Source organism: Vulpes lagopus, chromosome 5, assembly GCF_018345385.1.
Source record: "Vulpes lagopus strain Blue_001 chromosome 5, ASM1834538v1, whole genome shotgun sequence".
In the NCBI taxonomy this organism is placed as follows: domain Eukaryota; kingdom Metazoa; phylum Chordata; class Mammalia; order Carnivora; family Canidae; genus Vulpes; species Vulpes lagopus.
This window is the reverse complement of record NC_054828.1, coordinates 34,105,476-34,129,068: the sequence shown is the minus strand read 5'-3', so window position 1 is coordinate 34,129,068 and position 23,593 is coordinate 34,105,476. Positions and strand designations below refer to the sequence as shown.

The following is a 23,593-nucleotide window of genomic DNA, read 5'->3' as shown; positions in this document are numbered from 1 at the left end:
AACAAAGAAAGAAAAAGAACCCTATTATAGAACTTACTTCCTATTTATGACATTTTTACACTTGATCCTAGCCAAAAGGCTGAGAAGCAATTACATTTTTATAAAGATCCATGATATACACATATAACTGAAACAAAATGAAATTACACTTTCACTTACCACACACAATACACTGAAATTTTCTATTCCTTTTTTTTTTTTTAAATAGAAATGCTGATTACAGTTTACTACATTGGTTCTATCATCCACCTAAGAAATACTGCACTACAAATCCTTGCAGGCAGAACTCAATATACTCATTTTTATGCTCTAGTACAGACCATTTAGTAAGCAAATGTTTAAATAAATGAATAAATACAGCAACATCCTATACTAGAAAAGTCAGAGCAAGGCTTTGAGATCAAGCAGACCCATCAGCCAGCAATCTTATATAATCTCTGAGAAATGACTTAACCTCCTTGAGGCTCAAGGAGTTAACACCACTTACTTAACTCATTACAACAATAAAGTAGTAGCAATGCTAGAATAGGCATTCTATAAATTAGGCATCAAATGAGAGAAAACGGCCTGTAAATATTAGTTTCTGGTCCCTATCTTGTATTTTTCCCTACTCCTTCCGGGAGGCAGATCAAGATGCAAGTGTCTCATCCTGGCAAATACCCATTTTTTAAAAACTTCAGGTCACAGTACATACAATATGCATTTTTTTCAAAGATTTATTTTAGACAGAGACAGAGAGAGAAGGGTGGGGGAAGAGGCAAGAGAGCATCTTTAACCAGACTCCCCACGGGGCCCATGCCGCTAGATCTCAGGACTTATATGATCATGACTTGAGTCAAAATCACGAGCCTGAAGCTCAACGAACTGAGCCACCCAGGTGCCCAAGAATATGCTTTTTTTTTTTTTTAAGTCTAACAAACCTGGGTTCAAAGACGCGGCACTACATTTACAATTTCTCATTATCTTTCTTTATCAATAAAAAAAAATACTTCCTGTAGGGTTGTTATGAGGAAAATATACTCTACATATTATATACTATGTGTCTAGTATAATTCCATGTCAGAATACAGTTAGGTACTCAATAAAAGGTATTGATTGCTATGATTATTAATAAATCTTCAATAAGCATAGAAGAGGTAGCATTCAAACTGAACTTTTAAGGATGGAGGAGCTAGACAAAGGCATGGGGCAAACAAAAGGAACAGGAAAACCTTAATGTACAAGAAATCATTTCTTTTTCTGTATTTCCTCTTTTAAGATAAACCAGAAGAATAAGTTCATCAATTTTCTCAATTCTCTACCTCCACGGTTATGAATAAAACTCTGAAGTACTATATTAGCTCTGTGTCAAAATTTTAACTTAAATATTAAATTATGGGATCCCTGGGTGGCGCAGCGGTTTGGCGCCTGCCTTCAGCCCAGGGCCTGATCCTGGAGACCCGGGATCGAGTCCCACGTCAGGCTCCCAGTGCATGAAGCCTGCTTCTCCCTCTGCCTGTGTCTCTGCCTCTCTCTCTCTCTCTCTCTCTCTCTCTGTGTGTCACTATCGTAGATAGCAATTTTGTTCCCTTAGTTATGACAAATGTACCATAGTAAAATACGAAGTTAACAACGAAAATGAAATGAAAACTGAGTAAGGTATACTATCTTGCAACTTTTCTGTAAATGTAAAACTAATCTAAAAAAACTTATTTAAATAAAAAAAACAGAGTAAGGAAAATAAGGAATGAATCAAAATCCTCTGGAAGCAAATGTTGATAAACATTCTTTTGGTCTATGTTTGGTGGTAAGACAAAGATAGCATACTTCTATAGTGGATAGTGGAAATAAAATTATTAATAAAAACAATACTGTAGGCATGTATTAGTCTATAGTATTAATTATGAAATTACATATGACCAAAGCAAACGCCCTCTCAATTTTAGTTTCTCTAAAGTATCATTCTTAGTCCTCAACATTTCATTTCACACTACAACATAAATTCGTAACGTTAGCTGTCACTTCTATATTGAATGGACCATCCCACATGTCTAATCTTTAGTCACTTAAAAGCTATATTCCCCTTACTACCTCCAGCTCACCTTACACTCAACTAACTAAATTCACCATCTTCTTGATGATGTTCCTCCTCCAAACCTCCCTTTCATAGTTACTAATTTTTTCTTCAATAGATTTCTCCCCATCCCATGCCTCTCCATCCCCACAGTTTATAACTAGTACTACATACTGCTATCAAAGAGCCTTCTTCAAATAAGGATTTTCATATTCCCAGGCTCAAATGACATCTTTTTTTGGGTGCTAAACCATATTTAAATTCAGAAGTGATACTTTCAAGACCATCCATAATTGGTCATGCTTTTGTACTCTTCACTTGCAAAGATCCTTCCACCCATCTTTCTGCCTCATAAGTCCTGCCTTTCTTTTATTCAGAAAAAAATTAAATACTCACTAAGCACATCACATATACACAAGAAAATAAGATTCTTCTGGGTGGTCAAATACTTTATAATCTTCTTGGGGTGATCAAACCTAAAAAGATGACTAATGAAGAACACAGGCATTTGTTTCATTCAAAGCTGTATCCTCAGTTCCTGTAACAGTGCCTGCCTCATAGAAGTGCTCAGAAAGTATTTATTAAGTGAAAACATGGCAGTACAGAAGGCTACAGCCAAAAGAATCACATGATATTTGAGAAGGTAAAGAATTTTCAGTTGGACAGGTGAAGGCAGGTCTAAAACTCTATGATTTTAAGGCTCTCAGGGCAGCCAAGACTCAAGCCCGAGTATTTCTTCAGGGGTTAAGAGGACGTGAGCAGGTGCATTTCCAACAGAAAAATACTACACCAGCAAAGGTAAGAAGTAAATAGTTATACAACATCGAAGTAGTAAATAAAGAACAGTTCCTGAAGGTTAGTGGATGGTAAAACGGGAGAAGGCAGGGACCAAAGTTTGAAAAGTCCTGAGAAAAAATTTGGTATTCATGCTTGACATAAAGGATGATACAATTCATGTTTGACATAAGAGTGATATAATTTTCAGGAAGATTAATCTAATAGGAGTAGCATGGTTAGATTTGAGAAAGAATGAAGCCTCCCCTATCTAATCAAAACTCTAGGTTCCTTCTTTTAAGCCTTACAGCAACCCCCTGAATTATACAATTTAACTCCTAACTCCTAACCGTATCCTCTCACAGTACAAATTCTTATTTTCATGGATGTTAATCTAGTCTTTTCAATCAAAGAACAGGGATTCAAATCGTAGACCTCTGTTTCTTCCCTAAGAAATCAGCAAAGATTGGACCCTCAAAACTTTATTTTTGGAGGACTTCTTGCATTTGCGCAAAACCCAGTTACCAAAATGACAACAATCTAAAAAGCAACACACAATACATCCTCTGAGTAGCTAAACTACCATAAAAACAAGAGTAAGTCCTGTTTGGATGGCACTTTTTAAAGTTTCATTTGATAGTTGGATCCCATAACTAATAATGCCGTTATCTTACAGCATATGTTTTCAGTGCTTCCTGCTTTATATAAGTATTTCATCACCTTATTTACTTTTCTTTCTCAACTAAGCATTGCTCTTAGTGGCAAGCACATACACTCATTTCTCAATCCCATTATCTTTTCTGTACTGAGGCTTCTCCAAATCTTTTTATCTATTAACTTCATTGATGGAGAACCGTTGTTATGGCATAACTAAATTCTAATAAACGGTGCTGCTATAACTTCTCTACATAATTGTTTCAAACATTGTAAATGTTTCCTGTGGTTTAGCACCCTCCAAGTAAAACTGATTAAAAAAAAAAAAAAAACATGTTACAGAAATAATTCAAATCCACCAAAGCATTTACAAAATGAAACATGCATTAGTATGCAGAGATTACACCTAAATCCTAAAATTTTCCAAACTCTCCAAAAGCTTGGGTTTTTAAAAAATCTTCAACCCTTTGACTCTTTGCTTTCATGTATTCTCAAAATTAAATTTCATTCCTTAAAATAAAATCTGTTCATGTTAACAGTCACATTAAACATGAAGACTTTCCCAAAAATGAGTTTAAGAAAGTGCACACAAACCAAACTTTTTTTTTTATTTATTTTAACCAAACAAGTATTTATTTCATGCCTAAACAAGTATTTTCAGTCATAGCTTCTCAGGTCACAATTTTTTTATGGAAGAAGAAAAAAAACAAGACTTCTATAAAACTCAAAAAAAGAAATACTCCAGAACGTGATGATTTCTTCTTGCGTTAGAACCTCTCACTGATGCTTCTGAAATACAAACGGCTTTTTTTTTTTCCAGAGTTGAGGAACTTCATAATGTACTACTCTCTTCCCCCACCACTCTTTAATGATACCTAACACTGCTGAGATTTTAGGGATGAATCATCAAAACAGCGGAGGAAGGCAAAAAACGTCCATATATATATACAAGGACAGCAAGGAAACAAAGTCTTAAAATGCGGAGGGAACAGAGACAGACATGAACAAGTTCAGTTTTTTCCACTTCCTCATCTCAGAAAACACCAAAACAAGTGTGGATGCAGGTCTACGGCACGATCACAAGGCCCCTGGTACCCAGGAAGCCTCAGACCGAGGGGCGCTAGGGCAACTCTCACGCTCGGCCGGCCACGTGGCTGTCACAACCAGAAGGAAGGAGGAGAAACCGCACCAACTAACCTGGAAACAGCAACTGCCCTCCCCCCCCCTCCACCCCGGAGTCGCGGCGGAGAGGCACTGTGCCGCTTCTCTGCACGCTAAGACTTTCCCCCCCTTTCCTGTAAGGTAAAGTGCAGAGGCTGCTTTAAAGAGACTTTCAAGCGGAAATCGGGTCCAAGAAGACCCGAGAGTGCGCCCCCACTGAAGTCGCTGCGCTCACTCCAGCGACCGGAGGTGGGAACAGAGGCATTTTGCAACGGTGGAGCTGCCGGAGCGTGGGGCGTGGGGCGTGGGGCGTGAAGGGTGCAGGGTGGCGGGGCGCGCACACGGGCGGCTTTCCCCTGCCTCCCGCGGGCCGCCGGGGTTTCAGACTCGCGGCTGCGGCTGCGGCGAGGCCAACTCCGCGGGCGGGGGGCCTCGCACACGCCCCCACGCCCTCTCCCCTCGCCCCAGACAGAAGACCGAAGGGCAGAGGCGGCCACGGGCCCCAGCGGCGGCGGACAGGAAGCGGCCGTACCGCAGCGCAGAAAACCCGAACTCCCCCCGCCCCCCGACGGCCGCCCGCGGGGGGAGGGGCCAGGGGCCGCGGCGCCCCCCCACATCCGGGACCCGCCCCTGTGCCCCGAGCCCGGCAGCCCGGGGGCTGCAAGTTGCCTGCGCGCAGCGTGCGTCCGGCGCCTCCCCGGGCGCGCCTCGGCGGGGCCCAGCCGGGCCGCCCTCCACGCCCGGCACGTCGCGCTCCACTCGGCGGTGGGGGCGGGGGCGCCGCACACGCTCCCGAGGGGCTCGGGGCACTTCCTCCCACAGCAGCCTGGCCCCGAGCGCAGCCTCGCCGGGCCGCCGGCACCCGCTCCCGCTCCCGCTCCGGGCAGTCCCTGCCGCTCACCAACAACTCCTAACTCCTCACGGCGCCGCCCCCCACGCCCCGGAGCCCACACGGGACCCAAGCCGCGCGCAGGGGCCAGCGCGCCCCCACCCCGCCCCGTGCCCGCGCCAGTTCCTCACAGGACAAAAATGTCCGGGCGCGTCACGGGACAGCCGCCTCCGCGCCCCACGCCGGGCGCCGGCCGCACGCGCTGCCTCCGCCCCGGGAGCCGCGGCGCGGGCCGGGGCGGGGAGCGCGGACGCCCGGCGGCGCCGGCCCAGCAGGGCGCCACTCCGCACGGGACTCACCGTCTGCTCGGCCGCCGCGGCGGGGAGGCGAGGGACGGGCAGGGGAGGACACAATATGGCAGAGCCCCGCAGCTGCTCCCGGCGGCTTCCAGCAGCCGCCTCCGGGAAGACGCGGCAAAGAGCAGGCAGCGGCAGCTGCGGTGGCGGCCGCGGCTGCACCACATCCCCCTCCCGCTCGCTTCCTCCCCCTCCCGGCACCCTCCCCCGCTGCCATGGCAACGCGGCGCCGAGGAGATTAGCCCCGCCCCTCCCCCGCGGTCCCCGCCCCCCGCGGCCCCTCGGGAGGGGGCTCGGCCCGCCCCTCGGCGTCCCCGCCCACCTCCTACCTAAGGGCCGGCCCGGGACCTCGCAGGCGGCTCTGGACGGCTGGTGAGGAAGGAAGGGAGATGCGGCGTCCGGAAGGGCGGGGTTCGCGCGGAAGGCAGGGCGGAGGCGCTGTGTGGGCCCGGGCCGGGGTCGGGCTGAGGAGAGGCCGGGAAGGCGGGAAAAATGGAAAGGCCTCGCCTGTCCCGGAAGGGCCTATAGGAGCGCGGCGGGGCGCGGCGCGGCCGCTGAGTGGCCGGGGAGGCCCGGGGGCGGGGCTAGGGCGGCCTCCCCGGCGGCGCGGCCGGCGCGTCCCGGCGCGGGGACTGCGGCGGAGCCCCTCGACAGCCCGAGCTCCTGTGGGGCTCCCCGGGAGCTTTCCGCCATTGCCCAGGCTTTGAAAGCGCTGTCGACACGGTAAAGCGTGAATGTGAACTTCATATTGCACTCGCTTGACTGGAATTTTAAGTGGAAACTGAGCTTAGCGTGTTTGTGGTAAAAAAAAAAAAAAAAAAAGACTTTGGAATCAGACCCAAAATTTAATAAGCATCGCATTTCCTGAGGCCTCACTAAGTGCTAGGGACCGAGCTAAATTCTTTACGTGGATTGTAATAACCATGATGCTAAGATAGCGTTGCCAGATAAAACACAGGAGTGTCCAATTATATCAGAATTTCAGGTAAAAAAAAATTTTTTTTTCAGGTAAACGTAGAATATTTTTTTAATATAAGAATGTTCCATTTGGAGATACACTTCCTGTTTTTTTTTTTCTTTTTTTGCTAAATCTGCAAACCCTACCCTAACTCTTACAAATTCCCACTTTACAGATAAGGAAACCGAGGCTTAGGAAATTAACCTGACAAATACAAGGTAAGTGGCAGAACTAAGGCTCTATTTTACAAAAATTATGATTCTGATCACTAAATTTCTGAGTATCTATATTATCCACATCTTCAAAAACTAGAGTAATGATCCCTGTCACTAATGTGCTGAATGGATGGAGACAAAAGGTAGGTGAAAGAGACATGCATAGTGGCTGGTGTCATAGGAGGCTCACTTTCTTCCCGAACAATGAATGTTAACTGAATATTTACTGTGTGCCAGGCCATGAGTATAAAGTGAGCTGATTATGAAACGAGCTGCCTACTGACAATAAAACAAGTCAAGCTGTGGGGATGACAGAGACATAGAAGAATTCTAGGCATCAGAATGTATAAAAACAAAAATGGAAGTGTTCAACCCTCATTCCACGGAGGAAAATGTTGTGTCTATATGATTTGTCCAAAATCAGCTACTAGTTCCATTTATTTCTCATTACACCGTCCTGAAAGTCCTCATGACTGCATTTGGAGTAAGAGGCCACCAGGCAAAGATACAGTAAGCTTCAATTAAAGCAAGAGTTGCTTCATTTTCTCCCTTCAGAGCAATCACTGTTACCCCCTCATGTGGACAAGTTGAAGGACGTTCCTAAAGGAAGAATATAGTAGAATTACTAGTTTTCAGAACTACTAGAATATAGTAGTTAATTTTTTTTTTTTTTTTTTTTTTACCACAAACACGCTAGAGAGAAAGGAAGACTGACAGGAGGTGGCTCGTGAAGAGCCACAGCCTCTTCCTACCTTAGTCTTGCTTTATCTCTAGTGGCCATGGTGATCACTAGTATAATATAGGTCTTCCTCTCCCTACAGGTTATTGTAATAGTATCTTATTTGATATATTGAACTTTAGTTTCTATTTTTCCTTCTAATCAGTTTTAAACTCAGGTGACCAAACAGTCCTCCTCAACTCTAGAAGAATCCCAGAATTTGAAATCTGGAATGAATATATGCTTTAAAGATAGGTCACCTAGGAGCCCAGTTTATCATGGATGCAAAAGCAAATCCAGAACAGTCATGTAACTTGTCCAAGGTCAAATAATGAATGTACTGCATTAGCATCCACTAAGATCTCTCTGCTGGGCCTCTCTACTGAGTAGAGAGGCTGGGAACATTTAAATAATCTCTGTGGATAAGGCTGACGTCTCTTAGGAAATCTGTCACACTTAGTTTAGAGTCCAGGGACACTTGTATACTTAAAGGCTATTTTAGAGGACTTTGAACACCTATCAAGGAAAAGCTCTGATTAAAACTAATGATGATTCAGAGTGAGTAGCTTTCCCCAGGAGTTTATAAGAGTAAAAAGGCTATGAAAACAGAGCTAAACTCTTTAGGAAAAAGAGGATCCTGGCATTTAAGATCTCTTGTGAAGTTTGTATTCTTCATTCTCCAAAATACTTTAAAGGAACATATTCACTAATAAACTTTACTGGAAGACAAATACATTAGAAAATATATTGTTTGAAATGCCTTTGTATTTAGGCTGCAAAGTGATAGGAATACATGTTTTCAGTCCAATGTATTTATCACTCTATTGCATATATTTAACAAAGACTCTTTGATCATAGCTTGGTGATTCTAAAAACAACCAGTTTGCCAATACGGAAATGTAGGCTTCAAGCCCCTTGAGGTCAATGACCATATCTTTTTCATTCTTACAGTTTAATTTCTTGGAACAGTTTTCAGGACAAAGGTGATGGTGAATAATATATGTTGATAAAAGAAGTAACTTTTCTCAAATTACAAGATACCAAGACTAAGATATAACGATCCGAAGTACTGGTATGCCAGTTGGGCTAATAAGTTAGAATTGTGAATGAGAGTCTAAATTTTTTTGCCTTTGAGGATCTTTTTCAGTGTCTTTCCTAAGAGTAACTACCTATACTTCATAATACCTATATTTCCATAGGCCCTGTTATTGGCAGTAATTTAGACCAATTCTCCTACTAAGGATACTAAAAAACCTTAACAAAATATTTTAAATATCAGGTATTAAAAAAAAAATCAGGTATTAGAGAGCTAACAAGATAAGAAATTACAGTCCATAATCTGAGGGTTGATGGAAACCCAGGGAATCCACTTATCCATTCCATAGAAGGTTGCTGAACAGGAATAGGGGCTAGTGATTAGAGCGCAGGATGTGCAAAGGGAGAAGGAGGATGACTTGGTTGAAGCCCCCTTGCTTTGGACAAGAAATCCGAATGGTTATATCCTAGAAGTAAAGGAGTGACATCTCAGTTTCATATCATCTCAACTCTGAGATTGGATTAGGGGAATTCCTTTAGCCTAATGCCCCCAAGCCCTTGGCAGAAGCAAAGGGAAGTTTTGTCTGAAGTAAAGTAATATTCTAGGCCTCAAATCATTTGTACAGTTTTGCAAAAACTAAGACATAGTACGCAGTGAAAAATAATCAGTCACCCAAAGAAACAAGCAAAAGAACCAACCAAAACTACAAAGAACAAAAACAGCAAAAGGGATTCAGATTGTGAAATTATCAGACACAGATTTGAAAATAACAATGCTTTCTATGTGTAAATAAAGAAAACATGAGGTTAAAAATTTAGGCAGATAACTAGAAATTTGAAAAAAAATCAGATGAAAATTTTAGGACCAAAGAATTCAGTAATGAAAATGACTCAGTGTTGGGTGTAACAGCATATTAGACACAGATGAAGATAGAATTTGTGAACTAGAGGATAAGTGAGAAGAAACTGTCCAGAATGAAGCATAGGAAAAAGGGTGGAAAATACAGAGCACAGGGAAAGCGCATAAAGATATAGTGATAAAGTTTAATATGCACATAGTTGGAATTCTGGACACATTGGACAGAAATAATATTTGAATTAACAAATCCCCAGCAGGATATATACATACATATTTTTTAATTCATACAGTTGACACATAGCTAGATCATGAAAAAAATGCTAAAACCCAAAGACAAAGAGAAAAATAGTAGTAGAAGAGTTAGAAAAAAATAGAATTTGATCTTTAAAGAAACAATAGTTCGACTTAGAACTGACTTTTTAATAGAATAGTCTGAAGCCAGAAAATGATGGCATAATAACTTTAAAAGACTGAAAGCAAATGTTTAAGAATGAAAGAGAAATTAAGAAATTTTCAAAAAAATTAAATGCAGTGTTTGTCACCAGCAGATTCACACTAGCATTCTTTAGGCAGAAGGAAAATGATCCCAGTTGTAATAATGTCAAAGAAACTTGAGGCAATTAAGATCAGTTAAAATGATAAAATTGTGGGTAAATATAAATGAATATTGGTAGTGAGTATATAACCCAATAATAGCAATGTCTTTCATATTTAAAAATATACAACAATTGTATATAAGTTAGGAGAAAGTAAATGGAATCAACTGTTCTAAAATCTATTTATTGTCTAAGAGAGTGGAAAAAAAGTTACAATTAATAGTATACTCTGATAAGTCAAGAATGCATCTTATAATCTCTAAAATAATCACTAAGAGAGGTGTGCCTGGGTGGCTCAGTCAGTTTAGCATCTGCCTTCAGCTCAGGTCATGATCCTGTGGTCCTGGGATCCAGCCCAGCATCCAGTTCCCTGCTGGGAAGTCAGTGGGGAGTCTGCTTCTCCCTCTCCCTCTGCCTCTGCCTCTCCTCCTGCTCATGCTTTCTCTCATTCACTCTCTCAGATAAATAAAATCTTCAAAAAAAAAATCACTATGAGAATAGTAAAAGACTATGGTTTTGGTTTTTGGTTTTTGGTTTTTGTTTTTTTTTCTGAGAGAGAGAGATAGAGAGCAAGTGGAGGAAGAGGCAGCAGGAGAGGGAGAGAATCTCAAGCAGATTCTGAGCTGAGCAGGGAGCCAGACACAGGGCTTGTTCTCACAACCCTGAGATCATGACCTAAGCTGAAACTGCTAGTCAGATGCTTAACTGACTGAGCCACCCAGTTGCCCCAAGGCTATGGTTATTAGTTAAGGTTTTCCAGAGGAACAGAATTAACAGGGATACACACACATACACACACACACACACACACACACACACAGATTTTTTTAAGGAATTGGCTCAAGTGATTGTGAAGGTGTGGTAAGTTCAAAATCTGTAGGATAGGCTGGCAGGTTTACCCAGGGAAGAGTTGTAATTCAAGATCAAAGGCCGTCTGCTGGTAGAGTTATTTCTTGCTCAGGAAGTCTTTCTTCTCTTAAGACCTTCAACTGATTGAATTAGGTCCACTCACATTATGGAGGGTCATCTGCTTTACACAAAATCCACCAATTAAACTATAGATTTCATCCAAAAGCACCTCCACAGAAATGTCTAGAATAATGTTTTAACAAATATCTGGACACTGTGGTATAGCCAGGTGGACACATAAAATTAACCATCACACTATGCAATTTCCAATCTATAAGGGGGGAAAAAAGGAATGGAGTAATCAAAAGTAATCAATCTAGAGGTGCCTGGGTGGCTCAGTTGGTTAAGTATCCAACTTGATTTTGGCTCAGATCCTGATCTCAGATTCCTGAGATGGAACCCTGTGTCAGTTTCCATGCTCCGCACAGAATTTGCTTGAGATTCTCTCCCCTTGCCCTTCTCCCCACATGAGCTCACTCTTCCTCTCGCTCTCCCTCAAATAATAAAATCTTTTTATAAAAAAAAAGTAATCAGTCTAAATGCAAAGTAGGAAAAATATGAGGACATACAACAGGTAAGACAAATAGAAAGTACTTCATCAAATGATAGATTTAAACCCAAATATATCACTAATTACATTAAGTGAAAACAGATCCTAATTTAATGAAAAAGATTGTTTTGGTTATCTATTGCTATTTAACAGTCTACCCTCATTAGTAACTTTAAACTACAACCATTTTATTGTATTTCATGATTCTATGGGTCAGGAATTTGGATAGGACACAAAATTGGATAGATGAACCATTCATCTCATCTCTGGGTGATGTCTGCTAGGGCTGAAACATCCCAGATGGCTGCTTCACTTTTCATGTCTGGCACCTCAGCTATAGGATAGCTCTAATGGCTAGAGGTTAGCTGGACCAGCTTCACTGAGATCATATGTATGTGGCCTTGGTTCTCACTGTTGATTGAGTTCTTTGGTTTTTTTGTAAATAGTTCCATGACTTCTTCCTCGCCACTTGACCCCTCCACATAATCTCTAGGGGAATAGGCAGACGTCTTACACACAAATTCAAGGCTTTCAGAAGGATTAGGACTGAAACTAGCATATGGTCACTTCTGCTACATTCTGTTGGATAAAACAAATTACAGGCCCGTTCCGGAGTCAAGGGGAGGGAAATACAGAAGGGTGTAAATATTAGTAGGTATGATAAATCTGGGACCACCAATTCATATAACCAGCTAGCACAGATTGTCATACTGGACAAAAAAATCCAAACCCAACTACATGCTGTTTACAAGGGATATATCTAGAACATTAAAATGCAGGAAGGTTGAAATAAAAGAGATGGAAAAAACTAAACCATGCAATATATTAATATTGGAGTAAGTAAATTCTAACACAAAAAGCACTGCTAGAGACGAAGAGAAACTCTTCATAATGATAAAGGTTTAGTTTGCCAGATTTTTTTTTAAAGATTTTATTTATTTATTCATGAGAGACCCAGAGAGAGAGGCAGAGACACAGGCAGAGGGAGAAGCAGGCTTCTCGCGGGGAACCCAATGTGGAACTTGATTCCAGGACCCCGGGATCACAACCTGAGCCAAGGGCAGATGCTCAACCACTGAGCCACCCAGATGTCCCTAGTTTGCCAGATTAAAAAAAAAAATCTAAGTTGTATTCCCCTAATAACATAACCTCATAGCACATAGAGCAAAAATTACAGAAATGTGAGGAGGAATAGAAAGATCAACAATTTTAGCGGGAGATGTTACATATTCTGCTACTGATAAAATAGGCAGACAAAATATTCAGTGAGAACATAGGTTTGAACAACACTATTAGCAAAGTTGATTATAAAGGCATATTGAGTACATTTCTATAGTCTTTTGCATATGAATAAATTTATCAATTTGGATTATTTCTGTTTTGGCTCATGAAGCTGGAAGGGACATCTGAGGATCCTGAGCCTTCAAGGTGGTTAGAACCTATCCTATGTTACAGATATATTTACCACTGTGTAACTTTACCTCTATGTTAAGTTCTTACCATATACCAAACCCTGTACATAGCACAGAGAAAAAAGTTACAGTTATAACTACAGACAAGCAAATCAGAAAGTATAATGTGGCATTATAAGTGCAATGATAGAGCTTTACATAAGCCGTAGTGGGAACCAAGTCCTAATTCAGCCACAGGAGGTAATGTCTGAGCAAAGTTTGCAGAAAGAAAAGAATATGGAGTAGAAGTGGCAATGTGGGGGTGGGGAATGGAACCATACCTAGCAAAGCCTCAGCTAGGTGAGAGCATGACTGTTCAAGTCAGAGTACTATCAGTCATTTGGAATGTCTGGAGTATAAAAGGTTGCTCGAGTTAGGGGTTATCTGGTTGCAAGAAACAGAAACTCATGCCAGCTGGCTAAAGTAAAGGAGGAACGAATATAAAAATAGGCAAGGATTATGTGAGACAGAACTGTGGGAAGCATAGCCAGCATTACAAGAGCCCTCCTTCCCCGCTTTCCCTCCCTCATCTTCTGATCTCTGATCTGAGCTTTTCTTTGTATGTCTGCTTCCTTTCCTCTGCAAACGGGCTTCTCTGCTTACTTGTCTGCCTGCGTGATACTATGGCAGTCCCACATAGTGGCCCCCACACTGCGCCTCTGGCCTCCACCCAGTTTGCCCAACTTTCTTGCTTAGCAACCCACAGTTATTACTTAACTCAGTTTCCCAGTCCCACCTCCAAATTCCCAGGAGCCGTAATCTGACTGGTCCAGTTTCAACATGCATGTAGATCAGGGGTCAGCAAACTTATGGCCCTGGGAGTCGGACGGGGGTTGGCAAATCTGGCCTGCCTTCTGCTTTTGTAAATAAAGTTTTAATGGAACACAGCCACACACATTCATTTACATGTTGTCTTTGGCTGCTTTGATGTCACAAGCAAGAGTTGAGTAGTTGCAACAGAGAACCTATGGACCACAGAGCTGAAAATATTTACTCTCTAGACCTTCACAGAAAAGGACTGCTGATCATGTGTTGGGTAGTTGGATGTGGAGACCTAGGGCTGTGTAGAGGCTCAGAGAGAGACAGCTCCAGTAATTGAAGCTTTGAAAAGTGGATAACCCCTTCCTCCTCTTTGCAGAAAAAGGATAATGTGGAGAAAAAGCAGCTGAGGAAGTATTTTGAGAAAGGAAATGTTTGAAGGCTCTAACACAGGAAAGAAAATAATCAGTCTCAAGTATGTGCTAAGTTTTTCACACAAAGGGTGGAAGAGTCCAAGACAGTTACTCCTTAATCTGGAGAAGTTCATTAAGATGCTAAATTTAGAAGAGAGTGTCACCGTAACTACCTTTAAATAACTCACTTGTGGCAAATTTCCCAGACCCTCCATAGTTAGCTCTTGCTGAGATGAACTGGCTGAGGCACAATATTTACTGTGTGTAGATTGTTAAATGCATGTCCGAAAGGTTCAGTGTTTACCTTTCAAAAGACAAAGAAGAGAGGCATTGAGAGAATGAAACACAGTTGAACTTGAAAAGACAAAGGCAGACAGACTAAGACCTGGGGAATAGATGGAGATGAAATCTAGAACTTATCATTTTGGTAAACTTAAGATCATTCTTAGGAAAATACACAATCTTTTTGGTTGAGTAGAAAAACTAACATTAGAGTTTTTAAAGCTCTAGAGATCATTCTTTTTTGTTTTTAAAGATTTTATTTACTTATTCAAGATTTTATTTACTTATTCATGAGAGACACAAAGAGAGAGAGAGGCAGAAACATAGGCAGAGGGAGAAGCAGGCTCCCTGTGGGGATCCTGGTGTGAGACTTGATCTCAGGACTCCCGGATCACGACTTGAGCCGAAGGTACACACTCAACCACTGAGCCACACAGGTGCCCCTCTAGAGATCATTCTAATCCTTGCTATATTCAAAGTATAGTCAAGCACTCAGCAGCATTAGTATCAGCAGGAGTTTATTAGAAATGCAGAAGCCCAGGCCCTACTCCAAACTCACTAAATAAGCGTCTGCATTTTTAACTCTCACAAGTGATTCATACACACATTAAAGTATAAGGAGCACTTATTGGAATGGCAGTTTTCAGACTACTCAAAATAGAAATCCATGAAAGATTTCCATGAAATCTTATATGAAACCCAACTCTATAAAACAGATCACAGTGGACCTGCTGTGGTTGAAAATGGGCTGATGCTAAAAGGCAGCTAAAGGCTGGGAACACCCAGGCATTTTCATACAGTGTTCCTCCAGGAACACAGTTTGAAAACCACTGATCTAATGGCTTGAGCAGAAGTACTATCAGAATCTTTAGGGCCAGGCTCTGTCAAATTCCTAAGCTCTCTCTCTCTTTTTTAAAGATTTATTTATTTATTTGAGAGAGAGAGAGTGAGTGTAGGAGGTGAGAGGAGGGAAATAGAATCTTGAGAATCTCAGGCAGACTCCTGGCTAGGTGCAGAGCTCATCACTGGGCTCCATTTCATGGCCTTGAGATCATGACCTGAGCTGGAACCAACAGTCAGACACTTAACCAACCAAGCCACCCAGGCACCCCTCCCAGGCTCTTTTTTACTTCTACCTCACTGAGAACTTCTACAATGAATCCCTAATAGTGATAGGATTTGTTCTGCCTTGTGAGAGTTGAAATTTTTAAAGACCTAGAAATCACTGATCTAGGTGCCTTTTCTCAAAGATGGGGAAACTAAGGCTATGGAATGTGACCAATGAAACTCAGTAAAAACATAGGTACAGGAACACCTGGGTGTCTCAGTGGTTGAGCATCTATCTGCCTTTGGCTCAGGTCGTGATCCCAGAGTCCTGGGATTGAGTCCGAAATTGGGCTCCCTGCAGGGAGCCTGCTTCTCCCTCTGCCTATGTCTCTTCCTCTCTCTCTGTATCTCTCATGAATATGTAAATAGATTTTTTTTAAAAAAATTTTAAAACCCCACATATGTATATTTAAAATTATACTAATCACTCACAAAAGAGGCTACTCGGGCAGCCCGGGTGGCTCAGCAGTTTAGTGCCACCTTCAGCCCAGGGCGTGATCCTGGAGACCCGGGATTGAGTCCCATGTCGGGCTCCCTGCATGGAGTCTGTCTGTGTCTCTGCCTCTCTCAATCTGTGTGTCTCTCATGAATAAATAAATAAAAATTTTTTTTAAAAGACTAAAAAAAAAACACACCAAAGAGGCTGCTATAGATTGAATGTTGTGTCTGCCCCCACAACCACCGCCACCCAAGTTCATATGTGATTAGGTGATGAGAGGGGAGTTGTACAGAATGGGATGAGTGTCTTCATGGAAGAGACCCCACAGAACTTATATGCCCCTTCCATCATGGGAGGTTACAGTGAGAAGATGACCAGCCATGAACTGGGAATTGGGTTCTCACCAGACACCAAATGGTGGGACTTCCCAGCATCTAGAATTGTTAGAATGAGATACTTGTTTTTTATAAGCCACCCAGTCTTTGGTATGGTGTTATGTCAGCCCGAATATACCAACACAGAGGGAAGCCTAAAGCTTCAATAATTCTTAGGGATAGAATAAATTCCATATCCCTTCTAGTCCTTCCCTCCTTAGCAGTCGAGTAGAGAGACAGTTTGTACAGTTTTTAAAAGCTATAAGCTTAGACTTGGGTTAGAATTCTGGCTCTGCTACTTACTAGCCCAGGCAAAATTTTTCCACATTTTCTCAGTGTCTTCATGTCTAAAATGAAGACATGTGGAATGGTACAATTCCAGCCTCAGAAGGGTGCTATGAGGCCAATGTATGTGAAACAATTGAACACATGGCCTGGTGAATAATAAGTGCTCAGTAAATGCTAGCTTCTATTGTTATTTTTAAATGAACAACAACTAAAAAGTCAACCTAGTTCACTTTTAGGAATTGCCCAAAAGGATTGTGCAAGAGAAGCTAGAGAAGTGTGTTTCCTTCTCCGCTGCTCGAAGAATAAAACATTATATCTATAGCAGTTGGGTATCCAGTAAATAGAGTTTATTTAAAATTAAATACTGCAGTTGTGAAACTGACTTTTGATAAATTAGGTAATTGCTCAGGGAAAGCAGCATTAAAGAGATTCCAAGTTATATTATAGCAAATATAGATTTTTGTTCCACAGTAGTTTGCATTTAGACTTAGGCATTTTTAGTTAACTATGGTCAGTTGCTGCTTCACTCTGTCTCTTTGATTGTGCAACCCCAAACGTTGAAGTCACCTTTGACTCCTTTCTTTCTCTTATACCTTTAAAATGTGTCTAGAATCTGACCTCATCAGATGCCTGGGTGGCTCAGGGTGTGATCCCAGGTCTGGGGATCGAGTCCCACATCAGGCTCCCCGCAGGAGCCTGCTTCTGCCTCTGCCTATGTCTCTGCCTCTCTCTCTGTGTGTGTCTCTCATGAATAAATAAATAAATAAATCTTAAAAAAAAAAAAAAAAAGAGAGAGAATCTGATCTCTTCTCCTCACCTTTACCACTACCACCCTGCTCAAAGCTACAGTCCTCTCTCACCTGAATGGCTTTAATTCTTCCTAATATTCCCCCCACACACACACTTCTCTTCTTGCCCCTAAGCAGTATTTCCTTACCACAGCAGCCAGAATGATCCTCTTAAAATCTGTCCGTTCAAAATCTGCCCGTTTGGGTAACCTCATATCAAAACTACTGTGGCTTCCTCATTTCACTCAAAATAATGCCAAAGTCCTTATAATATCCCACCACGTTTTACATGATCTAACCCTGTGTAGCACTGCCACCATTGGCCTCCCTGCTCTTTCTTGACTGTGCCAGGCACACCCAGCCCTGTGACCTTTGCTTTCTGCCTGGATTCTTCCAGATATCTGCTTAGCTAACTCTCTCACTTCCTTTAAGTCCGTGCTGAAATTTTACTTTCACAATGAGGCTTGCCTTGACCTCCGAATTTGATACTGCAATTACCCCCAACCATGTCTCAAGAATCTTAATACCCTTTCCCTCCCTATTATACTTTATCTTTCCCAGAGCAACATTATCTTCTCACACACTTAGATAGCCTATTTATTATGTTTTGGTTAAATCTGGCGCCCTGACAACAATGTAGGTTTCACAGGGACAGCAGTCTTTCTTTTGATCTCTGACATATACTTTTTTTTTTTAAAGACTTTATTTATTTGTGTGTGTGTGAGAGAGAGAGAGAGAGAGAGAGAGAGAGAGAGAGAAACACAACAAGGGGGGAGAGGGATCCCTGGGTGGCGCAGCAGTTTGGCGCCTGCCTTTGGCCCGGGGCGCGATCCTGGAGACCCGGGATCGAATTCCACGTCAGGCTCCTGGTGCATGGAGCCTGCTTCTCCCTCTGCCTGTGTCTCTGCCTCTCTCTCTCTCTCTCTCTCTCTCTGTGACTATCATAAATAAATAAAATAAATCTTTAAAACAACAACAACAACAACAACAACAACAAGGGGGGAGAGAAAGAAGCAGCCTCCCCACCGAGCAGGGAGCCCAACATGGAATTCGATCCCAGGACCCTGAGATCATGACCCAAGCTGAAGGCAGACACTCAACCGACTGAGCCACCCAGGTGCCTCTCTGACATATCCTAGTTATGTAGAACACTGCTTGGCAAGTAGTACATGCTCAAAAAATATTTGTTGAATTAACTGATAACTTTTGTGGTTACTAGTTGGTGTGTGTGTGTTTGTTGTACTGTCTTATTTGGACAAAGATGAAGCAAATGGACAATAATTTAACAAAGCCAATGATTACATGAGTTGGAGTTTTCCATTTTCTTTCAACTTCTCTTTGTTTTCAGTTTCTCCTTCGTGCTACACTGAAACCCTCAAGTGTCCTAAATACAGCTCTAAGCTGATGTCCGTGTTTCCTCATCTAAGAACCAGTCGTGCCCATGTTGCCCTCCCCTGTTCTCCTTCTAGACCTCAGCCATACTCCATCTGTTCACAGAACACAATTTTCATGTCTAAATAGCCATTATTTCTGGGACTGCCTGGTCTTACATATTGGCTAAGAGGCACTCATTCTCAGGCCGATAGTTCAGATTGGTTCTAATGCAGTAATAAAGGGAGAGAATAGTAGTGGTGCACAGAGGAAGATTTAGAAGTTGGTTCATTTAGGGGAAAATGATGAATCTTTTATTACACACACACACACACACACACATCTTCATGAGACTAGAAAAAGAAGACAAATTGGAAGAGGGCATTGATAAAGTTGTATGCTATTCACTCTGGTTTATGAAACCCTCCCGTGGCTCCTTTACAAAATCTTCAGCAGAATCTGCATTGCCTCTAAATATTTGATGGATGGATTTTCTTTTGAAGGGATTCCTGAATATGTTCTGGTTCCTACTTCAAGATTGACACAGGACAAAAAGTGGAAGCTTTCCATGGGAGGGCTACACAAGAAAAATTTTAGGTATGGAGATTACAGCCTTCTGGGAGTTGCCTGTCTGCCATGGGTTAGGGTGATGGGCCATGCAAAGGGAGGTTGATTTGCTGCCCCTACCAGGGCACAGCATGTATGTCCTGCAGCTAGAGAGATGTGAACCTGGCAGCTGGTGGATGGTGATAGTCATGGAATGGGACCTATGAGCAGCTGCCATCATCCTGAAAGTATCCCTGTGCAAGTAAACAAATTAAAACACCAAGATGAAATAAGAGAGAAGAAAGAAAAGTGTTTTGTATTTTAGTATCTTTAGCATTGCAGTGTATTGGCACTTTTTCTGCTTTTTGAACAAGGTGCCATGTTTTCATATTTCACTGGGTCCTACAAATAATGTGGTCAGTCCTACCTAGGCATTCTACTTCTTTTTCCTTTCCAAGTAACACTATAACATCTGAGTGGTGATGTGTCTTCCATTAGTGAAAATAAGCCAATTTTTACAACACATAGTATTATTAATCTTCGATTACCTTTGATGGGCTTAGCAAAGGGGAAGCAATTTTTTCCTGTACCCATAAGAATCACTCTATCATTAAATTCACTTTATTATATGATTTAAAATGAATAAGCAGGGAAGAAAATTTAGTACTTGTCAGTAAAATTCCATTTTAAATTGCAGTAATTTCTTTTCTGAATGTTCTTGATATCCAGCAATCATGATATAAAACGTTGCTTATGTATAGATATTATATTACATAGGAGAATTTATTTTCAGCTCTGAGGCAGTCAAGTCTTCTAAGAATAAAATAAGCATTAAAAATAATTGAAACTTTGAAATATGCATTTCTTACTGATACGATTGCTATCTCTTCTCATATTAGGAAAGTGGTATTGCTTGGTAGAAAGACCCAGAATTCTGGATCAAAAGAAGAAAATGTGCAAATTATTTAATCTTTCTAGCTCCCAATTTTATCTTTATTAAATAAAGACCTTCAGGGATCCCTGGGTGGCGCAGCGGTTTGGCGCCTGCCTTTGGCCCGGGGCGCGATCCTGAAGGCTCGGGATCGAATCCCACGTTAGGCTCCCGGTGCATAGAGCCTGCTTCTCCCTCTGCCTGTGTCTCTGCCCCTCTCTCTCTCTCACTGTGTGCCTATCATAAATAAATAAAATAAAATAAAAAATTTAAAAAAATAAAAAAAAAATAAAGACCTTCAAATAAGTAGAAAATCTCTGTTTCTTCCAACCCTGGAGTTTAGTGATATTTGAATCATGCTTTAAACACATATACCCATATTCTGTTTTTTAAATGAATACTACTACTCTTAAACTGTCTTTAATAACTATGGGTCTTAGGACATGTTTGCATGGAAGTAGTAGAAACCTACTGAATTTGCTCGGGTAAAAATTCTTTTTCCTTTTGAGAAATTGTATCATGTCGAGCAAGAATGTATAAAATACATATATGTGAATATGAACTATAAAGTAACCACCAGCCAGTTTAAGAAAGAGATTACTGCCATGCAGTAGAAGACCATTGTTTTCCCTTCTCTGAAAATATGTCCCTCATTCACCTTCAGAGGTAACTATTACACCGCTTTTTTGAAATATCATTTTCTTAGGCAGCCCCAGTGGCCCAGCGATTTAGCGCCGCCTTCAGCCTGGAGTGTGATCCTGGAGACCTGGAATCGAGTCCCACATCAGGCTCCCCGCATGGAGCCTGCTTCTCCCTCTGTGTGTGTCTCTGCCTCTCTCTCTCTCTGTCTGTCATGAATAAATAAATAAAATCTTAAAAAAAAGAAATATCATTTTCTTGTTATTCTTTATAGATTTTGCCATATATATGGTTATCATTAAATAGTTTTATTTTTTAAGAAGATTTTATTTACTTGTTTATTTATTGAAAGGGAGAGAGCACACATATGTGAGGAAGGGGAAGGGTAGAGGGAGAGAAAGAATCTCAATCAGATACCAAGCTGATCATGGAGCTGGATGCAAGGCTTGATCTCACCACCCTGAATTTGTGACTTGAGCTGAAATCAAGAGTAGGATGCTTTACTGACTGAGCCACCCTGGTGCCCCTAATATATTATTTTAAAAGGAGTTGCATAATAAAAATACTTTTGTAGTCCACAAAAGAACAGAGAAATGACTAAGGAAAAACAGGAAATCAATACATTTCAGGACTCTCAGTGTCAAGATTTTATTGATCTTTGCTCTGCTGCTCCACCGTTAATGTGCCTCAGCTATCACGAGTGTTGAGATAGAAAACCTAGGGATCCCTGGGTGGCGCAGCGGTTTAGCGCCTGCCTTTGGCCCAGGGCGCGATCCTGGAGACCCGGGATCGAATCCCACGTTGGGCTCTCGGTACATGGAGCCTGCTTCTCCCTCTGCCTATGTCTCTGCCTCTCTCTCTCTCTCTCTCTGTGACTATCATAAATAAAAAAAAAAAGAGAGAGAGAGAGAGAGAGAGATAGAAAACCTATTTCGCTAAAATGGCTTGTTTTTCCTTGGTCAGATGTCTACCTTTGATCCAATCAACTGCGCCTCAGGAGGATACTTATATGATAGAAACAAGGTAGCCAGACTACCCCATCAGAATTTGTTCAAAGGTTACAGGCTGTTCAGGTAATAGCTAGATACAATGTATAATTCAGCTAATGGTAGTGTCATTTTGAACAAGTCTGAACTACCATTGGACTTAATTTCTCATAAGCAGATACTGCATTTCATATTCTTTTGAAAAATATCTTCAGATCTTTATGAGGAAAAAAATGCCAGCCTTACTTCAGTTAATCTAGCAAATGAATTTTCCCCTTTTATTTACTTCAGTGTCTGTGTTGCTACTTGACAGAGAAGTGTATTGAACCTCACTCGTTGCAGCTCTGCACTGGGCTTCTCCACTGGCCAGGTCCATAGAATCTTTTCCCAAACCAGTTAAGGAGCTCAAATGCCACATGTTCAATATCAAATATGATAGAACAAATGCATTCTTTTTATGCTTACCACATTATTTTTTTTAAGATTTTATTGATTTATTCATGAGAATACACAGGAGAGAGAGAGAGAGAGGCAGAGACACAGGCAGAGGGAGAAGCAGGCTCCATACAGGGAGCCTAACGTATGTTTACCACATTATTTTAAACATAAAGTGTGTATCAGAGATGCAGATCATCGATTCCATCCATCCTCACCTCTAAAAGACTCTGACTTGCTGCCATTACAACAGAGCCCTTCTGGCCTATTTGTACTATGTGACCTCATCCTTCTCCTAGACTCAGGCAAGTAAGCCGTGGTACTTGGCTGGCTCAAGAGGATGCCCCCCATCACACAGCTAAATCAATCAGATTTTCCTTTTCGAACATTTGAAAGGGGAGACACAGAAAACAAGGGAGTAGCTACATCACTTTTATAGGGGAGCCAGAAAGAGTGATTGTCCTATTCTCACCCTTGTCTGTTCCTTGAATTCTGTAAGATCATTCATTCTTATAATATAGATCAAGAGTACAATAAACACAGGGCTAACGTGGGTAGATTACTTGAAATAAAACTTACCCTAAAGCAGATAGCAAAAGAAATCTAAATTACCATTAAGTATTTTTTCCTTTTTTTTTTTTTTTGAAACTTATATTTCCTTAAACTTAGTAGTTCTCAAAATTGAGCGTGCATCAGAATCAACTAGAGTCTTGTAAAGTGCAGATTGCTGGGTCCCATCCCAGACTTTCTGATTCAGTATATCTGGGATGGGACTAGGACATTACATTTCACATTTCTAACAAGCTTGCTGGTGAATGCTGATCTTTCTGGTGTGGGATCATTCCTTGAGAAACAATGCCCTAGAAATAATTATCTACGATGACCATATCAAAAAATAAAAAATAAAAGTAAAATGGCCATATCTAACATGACTTTTTTTTAAACTTCAAATTAGGATTCTTCAGAAGAATACAGTGTCTAAGAGTTCATGCCCTGGTTGAAGCTAGATCGCCTAGTTACAGATCCTAGCTCAGCCACTTACAAAGTAGGTGAGCTTGAACAAGATTCTTAACATTTCTGTGCATCTTCATCTGTTGAGTAGAAAATGTAATAGACA

The 23,593-nt window shown here is 41.6% G+C and overlaps 1 protein-coding gene and 1 long non-coding RNA gene across 4 annotated transcripts in view; one reads left to right on the top strand and one right to left on the bottom strand.

Annotated features, from left to right (window-relative positions):
• Positions 1-17,984, bottom strand: part of FOXN2 (forkhead box N2) — a 76,467-nt gene extending 58,483 nt beyond the window's left edge. The window contains exon 1 of one of the 3 annotated variants that reach the window (XM_041755135.1): positions 17,718-17,984. The gene's annotated coding sequence lies outside the window, so the exon portion shown is untranslated. The other 2 variants (XM_041755136.1, XM_041755134.1) reach the window with 2 other exon arrangements.
• LOC121490920 lies at positions 6,388-21,183 on the top strand. Its single transcript, XR_005987804.1, has 4 exons — positions 6,388-6,550; positions 6,961-7,003; positions 19,443-19,536; positions 21,123-21,183. It is a non-coding gene; the product is annotated as an uncharacterized LOC121490920 (long non-coding RNA).
• Positions 21,184-23,593: the final 2,410 nt, after the last annotated feature.